The following is a 15,669-nucleotide window of genomic DNA, read 5'->3' on the forward strand; positions in this document are numbered from 1 at the left end:
ACACATTAATAGGCCACTAAACTGACTTTAAAGGCTCTGGCAGGCACATTCAAGACACCAAGTATATAACAACTCCATCCATCTTGAGCTTCCTCATCATGTCACCTAATAGAATTCAAACACTATTAGCACACTGATAAATGGTTATTATATATTACCCATGCATGCTGCCTTATGAATTAAAAGACAAGCACAGGCATTAGACATTTGTTGGATTGGGTAATTTTTCTTTATTCTTTATTCTGAAATAGTGAGTTTTACTTCCCCAGTTTGTTTCAGGAGCCATGAACTCCTTTCTAATTTCAGAAAACAAATATAAAAGCACTTTTGTGGCCAGAATGACCACATCTATGACTGGATAAATATCCAGAATAATTTGAGAGAATGCCATCCAGGGAAGCTGCTGTGGCACTGAGCTGACCAATACCTGAAGCCAGACCATTGCCACATCTGCCAAGACAAGGACCATCATTCATTTACTCACCACTTTTTTTTTGAGCAACGACTCTAACCTAAGCATTGTTCTAGTCACTGCCAAATGATAGCAAACAAAATAGGCATGATTGTTCTTTTTGCTTAGAATTGTCTTGGCTATGCAGGCTCTCTTTTGGTTCCATATGAAGTTTGAGTGGTTTTTTTCCAGTTCTATGAAGAGGGTCATAGGTAGCTTGATGGGGATAGCATTGATTCTGTAAATTACTGTCAGCAGTATGGCCATTTTAACAATATTGATTCTTCCTAACCATGAGCATGGAATGTTTTTCCATTTGTTTATGTCCTCTCTTATTTCCTTGAGCAGTGGTTCGTAGTTCTCCTTGAAGAGGTCCTTTACATCCTCTGTAAGTTGTATTCCTGGGTATTTTATTCTCTTTGTAGCAATTGTGAATGGCAGTTCGTTTTTGATTTGGTTCTCTTTAAGTCTGTTATTGGTGTATAGGAATGCTTGTGATTTCTGCACATTGATTTTGTATCCTGAAACTTTGCTGAAGTTGCTTATCAGTTTCAGGAGATTTTGGGCTGAGACGATGGGGGTCTTCTAAATATACAACCATGTCATCTGCAAATAGAGACTATTTGACTTCCTCCTTTCCTAATTGAATACCCTTTATTTCTTTTTCTTGCCTGATTGCTCTGGCTAGAACTTCCAATACTATATTGAATAGGAGTGGTGAGAGAGGCCATCCTTGTCTAGTGCCGGGTTTCAAAGGGAATGCTTCCCATTCTGTTGGTTGCCTATTCACTCTAATGACTGTTTCTTTTGTCGAAGCCCTTCTCTGCATCAATTGAGATAATCCTGTGGTTTTTGTCTTTGGTTCTGTTTATGTGGTGGATTATGTTTATAGACTTACATTTATAGACTTGAACCAGCCTTGCATCCCCAGGATAAAGCCTATCTGATCATGATGGATAAGCTTTTTGACGTGCTGTTGCAATCAGTGTGCCAGTATTTTATTGAAGATTTTTGCACCTACGTTCATCATGGATATTGGCCTGAAGTTTTCTTTTCCTGCTGAGTCTCTGCCAGGTTTTGGTCTCAGGATGATGTTGGTTTCATAAAATGATTTGGGAAGGATTCCCTCTTTTTGGATTGTTTGGAATAGTTTCAGGAGGAGTGGTACCAGCTCCTCTTTGTATGTCTGGTAGAATTTGGCTGTGAACCCATCTGGACCTGGGCTTTTTTTGGTTGTTAGGCAATTAATTGCTGCCTCAACTTCAGCCCTTGTTATTGGTCTATTCAGGGTTTCAAGATCCATTTTGTAAGCAGGTCAGTGAAATCTGTGATGGATAGGATAGAGGGATGAAAAGAAAGGCAGGTGTCAAGAGCAACTTCCAGAGTTCTGGCATGAGGAACTGGATGGATAGAGATGCCATTTAGCCACCTAAGCTTACAGCGATATAAATCCATATGGAAATTCCATACAAAGTACATCAATTCCTTATCTATTGCAATAGTTTAATTTTCTAGAAACCTCATTGATATAGAACTGAATCAAGTAAGAGATAATACTTCCATGGAAGCCAAAATAGATATCATAAAATCTATGAGCTTTGATGTAGAAAGGTTTTTAAACTCTCAATAAAAACCACCTATTTACTCTTTCTCTTAACATAATGTATTGACCTTTCTCACATAGCACTTACATGGCCATAAAATAATGCCATAAAGAAAAATGCAGAAACAAATGAATGATGCCACAGAGTAGGTAGAAACATCCATAAGAACATCGAAACAATATGAGAGTATGCAATTTGCAATGTGAAAAACTGTTCATGTAATATGGAAAGTTTTCACTGTGTTGATCATATTTGCCCAAGAAAAACACACAGTCACTAAATTTTCCCTGTATGTTTTATTCATTATGATAATTCTATTACGGCTTTTATTTCTGTTTTTTGGCCTTTTCAGTTCTTCTCTCTTTCCCTGTCCTTCCTATCTTTACATTATTTTTCCTTGGCAATTACAAAATTAGACTTTCAGTATGTATAATTATATCTATGAAATAAGACAGTGAGGGTTGGAGAAAGTTTCCCAAATGTTAGCAAATATACCAAGAAGATTGTAAGAATCCTTCTGAATTCTCAGTGAAGTATCACTATGATCTCCTTAAAAACAGAGACTAATTTATTTTTGTATCCCCAGATCTAAGCATATACCTAGAAAAATTGGTTTAAAATTTCTTGAGGGAATGGGTATAATGATAGTCTAAACAAATAATATTGAATCTTTGGGAACAGTGGTGAGGTATATTTGGTACAGACAGTTTGTTTGGGTAGTCAGTGGGAGGGAAACTTACATGAAAGAGATGAGGGAAGGTTTTATATTAGATATTAGATGGCCTTCTTAATTGTCAGGGAATTTTTTTTTCACGTTAGATTTCCCAGGAAAATTGTGGCATCACTTTCCTTTGGAATTTAGTTTAATTTGATATTTTTATTATTGTACAAGTAATATTACAAAAAAATTGAAACAAAAAGGAAAAAAAAAACAAATCCAAGTCTCTAGCAATGGAACACATCAAATTAAACTCCCTGCCTACAACACACACACATACACACACAAACTAATATCTGAGGTAATCATAGCATGTATAGAATTAAGCATTTTCTTTTGTGTAATATTATATCATAAACTTACACAAAATTTCCAGTCATGGTTTTAATGCATTAAAAATTCCATCAATTTGAAAATATTGGAACACCTATCTACATTTCAAAAGTTTATTAAAATAATGATGAAAATATATCAAGAGGAGTATATCAATATCCATTAATTCATATCTTGTTCATCCATTAATTCAGCAAATATTTATTGAGTGCCAATCATATGTCAGACACTTTCATAGGCTCTGGGTACACCATGGGAATTAGAGTTTATTTCTGCTCTCATAGTGATCACAATCTAATAAGATGGAGAGACATTCTTCCCAGAAAACCTCAGAAAGAGTCAATCTTGGAGCTGACAGGCATGAGGATCAGGAGTGGGCTTTGGTACATAGTTCAGGACAATTAAATATTAAAAGATTTCTATAAAAGAGCTAGGACTGGTGATTCCTCCATTTTCCACAAGTCCTTGGAAGCTGATTTCTAAATCTAAGTCTTTTTTTTTTTTTTAGATTACCATCATTTATACATTTATTTAACAAATATACATGAAGTGCCTAAGTTTGTCAGATACTTTGCAGAGATAAAATGATAAGCCCTGTCCTCAACAAATAGTGGATTATTTTAGAAAAATGCTGCTCAAGGCTTCTAACATGTTGCATTTTTACAACAAAGAAATTAACCAAGTCCCTGACAACTTTGTGTTCCTGGCACACCAGTTATAGACAGCCTGCCTCTGGACTCCCTCGTGTTTGTTTAGGCCACTTATAAACTGCCTATCTATCTATCTATCTATCCATCCATCCATCTATCCATCCATCCATCCATCCATCCATCTATCCATCCATCCATCCATCCATCCATCCATCCATCATCCATCCATCCATCCATCCATCCAATTTTTTTGAGACAGAGTCTTGTTCTGTTACCTGGCTGGAATGCAGTGGTGCAATCTCGGCTCACTGCAACTCCACCTGCTGGGTTCCAGCGATTCTTCCACCTCAGCCTCCAGACGAGTCCCTACTGGAGAACTGGGAATAGAGAAAAGAAACCAGCGCTGGAGATAACTCTAGACCCACACAGCAGTCCAAAGTGTGAGTCGCTTCGTGGGCTGTTAAGAAAAGACAGCTCCAGTCTGCCACAGGAATGAAAGAAAAAAATTACTTTATTTTGACCTCAGAGTAAACTCTCCCTTTCAATAGCAATGTTGGGAGAACTGATGCCATGTGCCTATTTCCTTCCTACACATTCCACAGGGAAGCTGGATTGTCAGAAGCCCAGCCCCCTAGTAGCCTTACCAGAAAGAGGAAGGGACCTTTGCTAAATCAAGTAATGACCACAAAAATCTTACCATTAACTTACGCTAATTGCATAATCCTCATTTATCCATGTTGACAGTTACCTAACCAATAGCATAAACTAAGGTTATCAAAAATAAACAAATAGAATAAATGACCTAGGGAAATGGAGCTAGTGTAAAGAACAGAAGAAAACCTAAAAATCTGATTGGTCTCCTAGTATATATTCAAGAAGATATTATATCCCTAAAACACAATTAGACCACTCCAAAAAAGAAGTAATCTGGAAGTAAGAGATTTTTTAGAAATTAAATAAGATTTCTAAAAGATAAAGAAATGAATTAAATAATTCAATAATGAATGAAAACGGCTAAAAAATGAAGTTGGGTGATTTGGAAGATAAAGTTGAGAAAAACATCCCAGAGCTAAATAACAAAGGAATGGAAACTATGGGACAATACTTCCTCAAATGCCAATTCAGAATAGATCAAAGTATCTACAACTCTTGAGGGAAGTAATATTCTCTCTCATGCATGGGAAGTACAGTCAAATAAATGATAGAAAAAATTTGATGAGCTAAAGGTACAATTGATTATGCAAATTGAAATCCTAGATGCATTTGTATAAAATTTCAGAACTCAAGAGCAATGAGAAATTCTAAGAAGTCCCAGAGAAAAAAAATAGATTATCAACAAAGGACAAAAATTATTGCACTTTTTACTATGAGTAAAGCTAGTTAGTAGGCAACTTTAAAGTTCTAGCCAAACTGTCATTTTTGTTGGAAAATTCATACCAGCCTTCTAAAAAAAAAAAAAGAAAAAACCAGGGGTCCTGAAACTATAAGATATGGAATTGAAGAACAATGATTAACACAGGGTAATACAAAAAGACAGTAACTGTGCAGCAGGCCTAATAAGCAAGGTGTAAAATTAGTGAGAGTTCTATGTAAAAAATATCTTTAATAAGCAACCTGATTCTATTACAAATTGCATAATTCAAAAATGAAAGTTCTCTATAATATAACATTATTTGTGTTTTCCGTATCTTGATAAGGAAAAGAAAGGCATTTAACAATTCCAAGAATAAATAGATGCAATGAAGGCCATCATCCAAACAATGTGCTTAGTATAAGGAAGCTAACAAGTATAGCCAGGAAAATACACTCTGCTTGCTCTTGATGCTTGGAATCAACGTTCTTCTTTAAGTAATGGAAATTGAATGACAAATATGGACATATACTTCTCTGTGGATCCAATCACTTCACTTAGTTGTGCTGAAAATAATATTTATATTACAGTGATATTACATAGGTGTTAATTTTCAATTTATAAAATCAACTTACAGAGGCAAAGCAAAGAAGACAATTATAATTACAAGACATGTAAGAGTAATAGTATAATTAATAGGATTGGGATCTGAAGAAAGAAAGAGAAAAAGAGATGAAAAAAAGTAGGCTCATTAATTTCCTCACTTATCTAGTTAAGAGTCAATAGATGTGCTCTAAATTGACAAATAAAGAATAAATAAAGGCCTAAATATATTATTTAGTTATAAATGTAATGGCTAGAAGAACTATTACTGTAACTAATAAAACTGAGAGATAAGTGTGTTAAAATCCTAATGCTTTATAGTTTGGCACAAATAGATGCAGTCAAAAGTTGATAAATTGGGAAACAGATATATAAATATATTATTTAGAATGTATGTAGCAATTCATGGTGGATGAACCTTGACTCTCATTACAGCCCGTTGTATTGTTTGTTTATAGCAGATGACTCAGGAAAATAGCTTTCAGTAATATGTGATAAAAGGACTCATAACTGTCATTCAATTTCAAGTTTAATTTCTCTAGGAGGAAAAGATTGCCTTTTTTTTTTAGATAGTCTCACTCTGTCACCCAATCTATGGTTTGTGTGTGTGTGGTAGCCTGACTTTAATTCCCATGAGAAGCAGAAACTGATAAAATGTCCGGCTCAGATGCAATGAGGAGCAAAGCAGAGCCATGTTAAGAAGAAAAAACTGGTTACTCTAGGAATTTTCAAAGGAAAATGGGCTACTTGGGGGAGTATTGAAAGCACTGTGAAAGCCACATATCCAAGTCTTGATTCTTGATAACGTTTTCTGGAAATGACAAAGTAGGAAGAATCTTATAAAGACCTTTCAAAGTTTAGGTATCCTTCTCATGCTTTTGGGACTTGATTTTTGCTAGTTATTCCATTTTTTAAATCAAACACATTTACCTGATTTTGAGAAAATATTTTATTTGAAGTAATCAATGATAATCATTCATCAAATTCCATTTTAATCCACTCTGGACTTTTTATTTTTTAAGAGGCCGAGTCTTGCTGTGTTATCCAGGCTGAAGTCCTGTGGCTATTCACAGGCACAATCATAGCACACTACAGCCCAGAACTCTTGGGCCCAAGTGATCATCCTATCTCTGCCTTCCAAGCAGATGGGACTACAGGTGTATGCCTCTGCGTTCAGCTCTCACTCAGAACAATTTAAATGCCACTTTAAAGAAAATTCAAGTCTGTTAGGGCCCTCTCTCTTGAGAACATTTTGCAAAGAAAAGCTTAAAAAGAGAGTGTGCTCAGATGCTCAAGACAGCACATTAGACACGTATCACCAGGAGCTGGAGCTGCGCAGGGCGGTGCTTACTCCTGCTGCCCTATGTTGCTTCAGTGTGCGTGCAGTGTGGGGCCAGATGACCAGATGATCTGGTCATGCTTCCCTCAAAAATTGTGTGCCTTTTGGCAATTGCAAAGCCTCTCCAAGCCTCATTTTCTCATCTGCAAAGTGGACATACTAAAGACAATTAGATACAACCTACCTCATTGATTTTTTTTTTTTTTTTTTTTTTTTTTTTTTTGAGATGGAGTTTCGCTGTTGTTACCCAGGCTGGAGTGCAATGGCGCAATCTCGGCTCACCGCAACCTCCACTCCCTGGGTTCAGGCAATTCTCCTGCCTCAGCCTCCTGAGTAGCTGGGATGACAGGCACGCGCCACCATGCCCAGCTAATTTTTTGTAATTTTTAGTAGAGACGGGGTTTCCCCATGTTGACCAGGATGGTCTCAATCTGTTGACCTCGTGATCCACCCGCCTCGGCCTCCCAAAGTGCTGGGATTACAGGCTTGAGCCACCGCGCCCGGCCCCTCATTGATTTTTAATGGTAATCAAATACGACTACTTATTAATGGTTCTTCATAAATTTAACGTGTGTTATTATTATTACCATTCACATCATCATGGGATAGATTTTAAGAAAACTGTTACTTGGCTCATTTTTCTTTCTTTTGTTCTTGCCTAGCATTGAGTATATTGATGGCATAAGACTTCAAATGGTTATGCTCATTGGCTTTCCTTCTCCCAGATCAAAAAGCCTCTTCATCTGGACCACATCAGTGAAATGGTATTTAGGTTTCCTTGCTAAAGCATAATATCAGAGTTCCAATTTGAAATCTTTGTGGTTGGCTACTTCCATAATTAGACACATTTAGCGGTTCGTGTTACCACCTTCCATTCTCAAGTCCTTCATCTTATATTACTTCTCTATGTGTCTCTCTCTAAAGTCAATGGCTTACATATTTCTGTATCTCTTTGATTTGCCAGTTTCTATGGTCCTTCGTCTCCTACCTATCCTCTTGCATCATTAGTAAACGATCACTAGATGTTTAATAAATTACTAGAATCCCTTTCGGACAAAGCATTTTGAAGTGTCAATTACTGCTTGGTATGGCCAGGTAAAACTACTTTTTCATTAAATGAGGCTTAAGAATATAGATAGGAAATACACCCTTTGTGATAGGTAGATCTCCGAATCAAATTGAGAATGTTTCTCCAAGCATTTTCCACATCTCTTTAGCCATCCAGAACTATGTATTTTGTAATATTTAACTTACTATATATTTTCTAGTTAATAAAGAAATTAAAAATTAAGTAAAAGAGAGTTAGTCATCTATTAATTTATTAGGTTGCAAGACTGCACAAAGCACCATAGAAAGCACTGAAAAATACAAATTATTTTAGAAGACTAATTAAAGAAAAACCCAAGTACCCTAATTCTACACATCATTATATTTTTAAATTAACCCATGAAACAAAGAAGATTAGTTTAGTGTTGCTTTTCCAAAGAAATGTGGCAATTTTAACATGGCTTATGGTAATGCATTAATTGCATAAAATACAATTTCTGAGACTCGGTCTGCAATTCTCTTCTCTAGCTACACTTGCTCCCTCAGTGATCCTATTTATTTCTGTGGTTATAAGAAATATAGCCACCTCTATACTCTTGATTTCCCACTTGTATTCTAGCCTCAACCAGACCTCAATACATACATCCCAATACTGACTTCACTTTACACCTGGATGTGTAATAGTCATTTCAAACTTAACATTTGCAAACAAACTGAACTCCCCATTCTTCCCACCAGGTACTCCTCTCACAGTGCTCCTCATGCCTGTACAGGGCACCGACGTTCATTTAGAGGCTAATGTTAAAATCTTGGATTCATCCTTGACTCCTCTCTTTCTCTCACTTCCCACATCCATCAACATACCTTTGTCAAATACACATGTAAAATATTTCCCAAATGGACCACTTCTCACCATATCTACACATTTTATGCCAATCCAAATACTATCACGCTGTATCTGACAATAGCAATGGCCTCTTAGCAGGTTTGCTGCCTCCATTCTTCCTCTATACTGTCCATTCTCCACATAGCATCTAAATGACTTTTTTTTGGTTGTCATTCAGGGGATTTTTAAAATTCCTTCTTTAGAAAAAAGCAACATGTGTACACAAATGTGCAGGTTTGTTACATAAGTATATGCATGCCATATACCTATGATTTGCTGCAACTATTGACCCATCCTCTAAGTTCCCTCCCCTCACCCTCTATCCCCTAACAGGCCCTGGTGTGTGTTGTTCCCCTCTCTGTGTCCATGTGTTCTCAATGTTCAACTCCCACTTGCAAGTGAGAATATGCAGTGTCTGGTTTTCTGTTCCTGTGTTAGTTTGCTGAGGATGATGTTGTCTAGCTTTATCCATGTCCCTGCAAAGGACATGATTTCATTCCTTTTTATGGCTACATAGTATTCCACAGTGTATATGTACCACATTTCTTTATCAAGTCTGTCATTGATGGGCATTTGGGTTGGTTCCATGTCTTTGTTATTGCAAACAGTGCTGTAATAAACATACCTGTGTATGTGTCTTTATAGTAGGAATGATTTATATTTCTTTGGGTATATACCCAGTACTGGGATTGCTGAGTCAAATGGTATTTCTGGTTCTAGATCCCTGAGGAATCACCATACTGCCTTCTACAATGCTTGAACTAATTTATATTTCCACCAAACATGTAAAAGCATTCCCATCTCTCCACAACGTCACCATCATCTATTGTTTTCTGACTTCTTAATAATCGCCATTATGACTGGCATGAGATGTTGTCTCACTGTGGTTTTGATTTGCATTGCTCTGATGATCAGTGATGCTGAGTTTTTTTTTTCATATTTGTTGGCCGTGTAAATGTCTTCTCTTGAGAAGTGTCTGTTTATATCCTTTGCCCACTTTTTCATGGGGTTGTTTTTTTTCTTGTAAAGATATTTAAGTTTGTTGTAAAATTTGGATATTACACCTTTGTCAGATGGGTTGATCGCAAAACTTTTCTCCTATTCTGTAGGTTACCTGTTCATTCTAAGGATAGTTTCTTTTGCTGCACAGAGCTCTTTAATTAGATCCCATTTGTCAATTTTGGCTTTTGTTGCATTTACTTTTGGCATTTTTATCATGAAGTCTTGCCTGTGCCTATGTCCTGAATGATATTGCCTAGGTTTTCTTCTAGGGTTTTTATGGTTTGGGGTTTTACATTTAAGTCTGTAATCTATCTTGAGTTAATTTTTATACAAGGTGTAAGTAAGGGATCCAGTTTCAGTTTTGTGCATATGGCTAGCCAGTTTTCCCAGCACCATTTACTGAATAGGGGATCTTTTCCCCATTGCTTGTTTTTGCCATGTTTGTCAAAGATCAGATTGTTGTAGATATGTGGCATAATTTCTGAGGTCTCTGTTCTGCTCCAATGGTCTGCATGTCTGTTTTGCTACCAGTACCATGCTGTTTTGGTTACTATAGGTGTGCAGTATAGTTTGAAGTCAAGTAGCTTGATGCCATCAGCTTTCTTCTTTTTGCTTAGTATTATCTTGGCTATACGGGGCCTTCTTTTATTCCATATAAAATTCAAAATAGTTTTTCTAATTCTGTGAAGAATATCAACGGTCTTTGATTGGAAAAGCATTGAATCTATAAATTACTTTGGGCAGTATGGCCATTTTCATGATATTGATTTGTCCTATCCATGAGCATGGAATGTTTTTCCATTTGTTTGTGTCCTCTCTTATTTTTTTGAGGAGTGGTTTGTAGTTCTCCTTAAAAAGGTGCTTCATATCCGTTGTTAGCTATATTCTTAGGTATTTTATTTTCTTTGTAGCAATTATAAATGGAAGTTCATTCATGATTTGGCTCTCTGTTTTCCCATTGTTGATGTAAAGGAATGCTTGTGATTCTGGCCCACTGATTTTGTATCCTGAGACTTTGCTGAAGTTTCTTATCAGCTTAAGGGGATTTGGGGCTGAGACAATGGGGTTGTTTAAATATACAATCATGTCATCTGCAACAGAGACAATTGACTTCCTCTCTTTCTATTTGGATACCCTTTATTTCTTTCTCTGGCCTGATTGTCTAGGCCAGAACTTCCAATACTGTGTTGAATAGGAGTGGCATCCTTGTCTTGTGCCAGTTTTCAAAGGGAATGCTTGAGATTTGCCCGTTCAATATGATATTGGCTGTGGGTTTGTCATCAACAGCTCTTATTATTTTGAGATATGTTCCATCAATACCTAGTTTATTGACAGTTTTTAACAGGAAGGGATGTTGAATATTTTCAAAGGGCTTTTCTGCATCTATTGAAATAATCATGTGATTTTTGTCTTTGATTCTGTTTATGTGATGGATTATGTTCATTGATTTGCATATGTTGAATCAGCCTTGTATCCCAGGAAGGGATGAAGCCACCTTAATATGGTGGGTAAGTTTTTGATGTACTGTTGGATTCGGTTTGCCAGTATTTTATTGACGATTTTCACATCAATGTTTATCAGGGATATTGGCCTGAAGTTTTCTTTTTTTGTTGTGTCTCTTACCAGTTTTGGTATCAGATGATGCTGGTTTCATAAAATGATGTAAGGAGGAATCTATCCTTTTCAAGTGTTAAGAATATTTTCAGAAAGAATGGTACCAGCTCCTCTATGTGTTTCTGGTAGAATTCAACTGTAAATTCGTCTGGTCCTGGGCTTTTATTGGTTGATAGGCTATTAATTACTGCCTCAATTTCAGACCTCGTTTTTGGTCCAGTCAGGGATTCAGCTTCTTCCTGGTTATTATTGGTAGGGTGTATGTATCCAGGAATGTATCCATTTCACCTATATTTTTTTAGTTTATTTGCATAGAGTTGTTTATAGTATTCTCTGATAGTAGTTTGTATTTCTGTGGGGTCAGTGGTGATATCCCCTTCATCATTTTTTATTGTGTCTATTTGATTCTTCTCTCTCTTCTTTTTTATTAGTCTAGCTAGTGGTCTATCTATTTTGTTAATTTTTAAAATACCAGCTCCTGGATTCATTAATTTTTTGGAGTGGCTTTTGTGTCTGTATCTCCTTCAGTTCTTATCTGATCTTAATTATTTCTTGTCATCTGCTAGATTTTGGACTAGGTTGCTCTTGCCTCTCTGGCTCTTTTAACTGTGATGTTAGGGTGTGGTTGTGAGATATTTCTAGCTTTCTGATGTGGGCATTTTGTGCTACAAATCTCCCTCTTAATACAGCTTTATCTGTGTCCCAGAGATTCTGGTACATCGTCTCTTTGTTCTCATTGGTTTTAAAGACGCTTGGATTTCTGCCTTAATTTCATTATTTACACAGGAGTCATTCAGTAGCAGGTCATTCAATTTCCATGAAATCCTGTGGTTTTGAGTGTATTTTTTAATCCTGAGTTCTAATTTGATTGCACCATAGTCTGAGAGACTGTTTGTTATGCTTTCAGTTCTTTTACATTTGCTAAGGAGTGTTTTACTTCCAATTATGTGGTTGATTTTAGAATAAGAGCCATGTGGCCCTGAGAAGAATGTTTATTTCTGTTGACTTGGGGTAAAGAGTTCTGTAGATGTCTACTAGATTAAGTTAATCCAGAGCTGAGTTCAAGTCCTGAATATACTGGTTAATTTTCTGTCTCATTGATCAGTCTAATATTGACAGTGGGGTATTAAAGTCCCCCACTATTATTGCGTGTGAGTCTGTCTCTTTGTCGGTCCCTAAGAACTTGTTTTATGAATCTGGGTGCTCCTGTATTGGGTGAATATATATTCAGAACAGTTAGCTCTTCTTATTGAATTGTTCCCTTTATCATTATGTAGTGCCCTTCTTCATCTTTTTTTGATCTTGGTTGGATTTAAGGTCTGTTTTGTCAGAAACTAGCAGATTGCCACCCCTGCTTTTTTTTCCTTTCCATATACTTAGTAAAATTTCCTTCATCTCTTTATTTTGTGTCATTGCACCTAAGATGGGTCTCCTGAATACAGCACACCCATGGGTCTTGACTCCTTATCCAATTTGCCAGTCTGTGTCTTTTAACTGGAAATTCAGCCTATTTAATTTAAGGTTAGTATTGTTATGTGTGAATTTGATCCTGTCATCATGCGGCTATTAGCTATTTGCACATAAGTTGATGCAGTTTCTTCATCATTTCACTGGTCTTTATATTTTGGTGTGTTTTTGCAGTGGCTGGTTTCAGTTTTTCCTTTCCATATTTAGTGCTTCTTTTAGCAGGGCAGGCCTGGTGGTAATGAAATCCTTCTGCATTTGCTTGTCTAGAAAGGATTTTATTTCTCCTTCACTTATAAAGCTTAGTTTGTCTGGATATGAAATTCTGGTTTGAACATTATTTTAAGAATGTTGGGTATTGGCCCCTACTGTCTTCTAGCCAGTAGAGGTCTGCTGAGAGGTCCGCTGTTAGACTGATGGGCTTCCCTTTGTATGTGACCTGGCCTTTCTGACTGCACTTAACAGTATTTTCTTCCTCTCAACCTTGGAGAATCTGATGATTATGTGTCTTGGGGTTGATCTTCTCATAAAGTATCTTATTGGTGTTCTCTGTATCTCCTGAATTTGCATGTTGGTTTGTCTTGTGAGATTGGGGAAATTCTCCTGGATAATATCCCGAAGTGTGTTTTCCAACTTGTTTCCATTCTCCCCATCTCCTTCTGGTACTCCAATCAATCATAGCTTCCATCTTTTTATGAAGTTCCATATTTCTTGGAGGCATTGTTCATTGCTTTTCATTCTTTTTTCTCTATTCTTCTCTGCATGTCTTGTTTCATTAAGGTAATCTTCAAACTCTGATATCCTTTATTCCATTTGGTCGATTCAGCTGTTGATACTTGTGTCTGCTTCACAAAGTTCTTGTGCCGTGTTCTTCAGCTCCATCAGGTCGTTTGTTTCTCTCGAAACTGGTTATTTCAGTTACCAATTCCTCTAACCTTTTATCAAGGGTCTTAGCTTCTTTGCTTTGGGCTAGAACATGCTCCTTTAGTGTATTGTAGTTTTTCTTACCCACCTTCTGAAGCCTACTTTTTTCACTTCCTCCACTTCATTCTCTGTCAGTTCTGTGCCTTTGATGGAGAAATGTTGTGATAATTTAAAGGAGAAGAGGCACTCTGGCGTTTTGGGGTTTTGGCATTTTTTCATTGATTTAGAAAGAATGGTGAGTTTGTCTAGTTTGGGTCTTTGAGGCTGCTGACGTTTAGATGGGGTTTTTGTGGAGCCTTTCTGTTGTTGTTGCTGATGCTGTTGTTGTTGCTTTCTGCTTGTTTTTCTTTTAATGGTCGGGTCCCTCTTCTGTAGGGCCGCTGCAGTTTGCTGGGCATCCACTTCAGGCCCTGTTCATCTGATTTGCTCCCATCCCTGGAGATGTCACTCAAGGAGGCTGAAGAGCAGTAAAGATGAGTGTCACTCCTTCTTCTGGAACCTCTGAACTTGAGGGCCACCAACCTGATGCCAGTGGAATTGCTCCTGTATAGGGTGTCTGACAACCTCTGTTGAAAGGTCTCATCCATTTGGGTGGTACAGGGATGAGAATCTGTTTTTGTCCCTTGGTGGAGAGAGTGTGTTTTGCTGGGGGGAAGGAAACCTGTTCATCTGGGCTGACCAGGAGGTCAGCAACTACCAGGAGGAGAGGCTAAGTCTGCTGGTCTGCAGAGACTGCAGCCACCCCTCCCACTAGGGGCTCAGACCCAGGGAGATCCGAATTCTGTCCCTGAGCCTCTGGCTGGAGTTATTGGAGATCTTGCTGTGAAGCCTTGCCCACTGAAAAAGGATGGGTCAGGGTTACAATTCAAGAGGCACTCTGGCCGCACACTGCCACAGCCAGTGTGTTGGGCTGTGGGAAAAAGTCTTGGGCCAAGCCATGCAGCCTCCCTGGGTCCAGCAGGGGAAAAGCACAGCCTGGAGCAACAGAAATAGGTGCACCCTTCCCCCACCCAGGGAGCATAGCTTGTTAGGCAGTCGTGAGTCCCAGTGCTGGCTGCTACCCCTCCCCCAAGGAGCTCAAAGGGCTTAGATAGCAGGCAGCTGCAGCTGGTGCTAGTCACTCCCCTCCGCCCAGGAGTTCAATAGGGCTAATCAGATTCCAGTTGAGAGGCTGTAAGAATCTGAGTTATGGCATGGGTTTGTGAGTGAGATCTTCCAATCTATGGGTTGCACAGTTTTGTGGAGAAAGCACGGTTTCCCTGGCTGGGTAGCATACTCACTTACCGCTTCCCTTGGCTGGAAGGAAGGGGTTCCCCTTACCCATGTAGCTTTCAGGTGGGCCCCCACATCACACTGCTCTTCCTTCTCTTCATAGGTCACAACAGCCTTCTAGTCAATTTTGATGAGAGACCCTGGATACCTTGGTTGTGGGTGAAGGATTCACCTGCTTATTATGATTTTATTCAGTGGGAGCCTCTGAACGGCCCTGTTTCTAGTCAGCCATCTTAGCGCTCCCCCCAGTGACCTTTTAGTAGTTAATAATCAATATCTTCCAGAGGCTTATTAGATTATGTAAACTAAAAGCCAAAATCTTTCCATGGCCAGCAAGACTCTATATGAACTGGTCTCTGGGTATCTATCTGTCACTCTCTCATTTCCATTCTATCTGGTGCTTACTGAACC

General features: G+C 37.9%; 1 long non-coding RNA gene across 1 annotated transcript in view; it reads right to left on the reverse strand.

The window, feature by feature from the left end:
- Positions 1–15,669, reverse strand: part of LOC118143011 (uncharacterized) — a 337,708-nt gene that overhangs the window by 64,976 nt on the left and 257,063 nt on the right. The window contains exon 3 of the long non-coding RNA XR_013520239.1: positions 4,032–4,133. This is a non-coding gene — a long non-coding RNA (uncharacterized LOC118143011). The remainder of the gene's footprint in view (positions 1–4,031; positions 4,134–15,669) is intronic.

The sequence above is a fragment of the Callithrix jacchus genome, chromosome 7, assembly GCF_049354715.1.
Source record: "Callithrix jacchus isolate 240 chromosome 7, calJac240_pri, whole genome shotgun sequence".
In the NCBI taxonomy this organism is placed as follows: domain Eukaryota; kingdom Metazoa; phylum Chordata; class Mammalia; order Primates; family Cebidae; genus Callithrix; species Callithrix jacchus.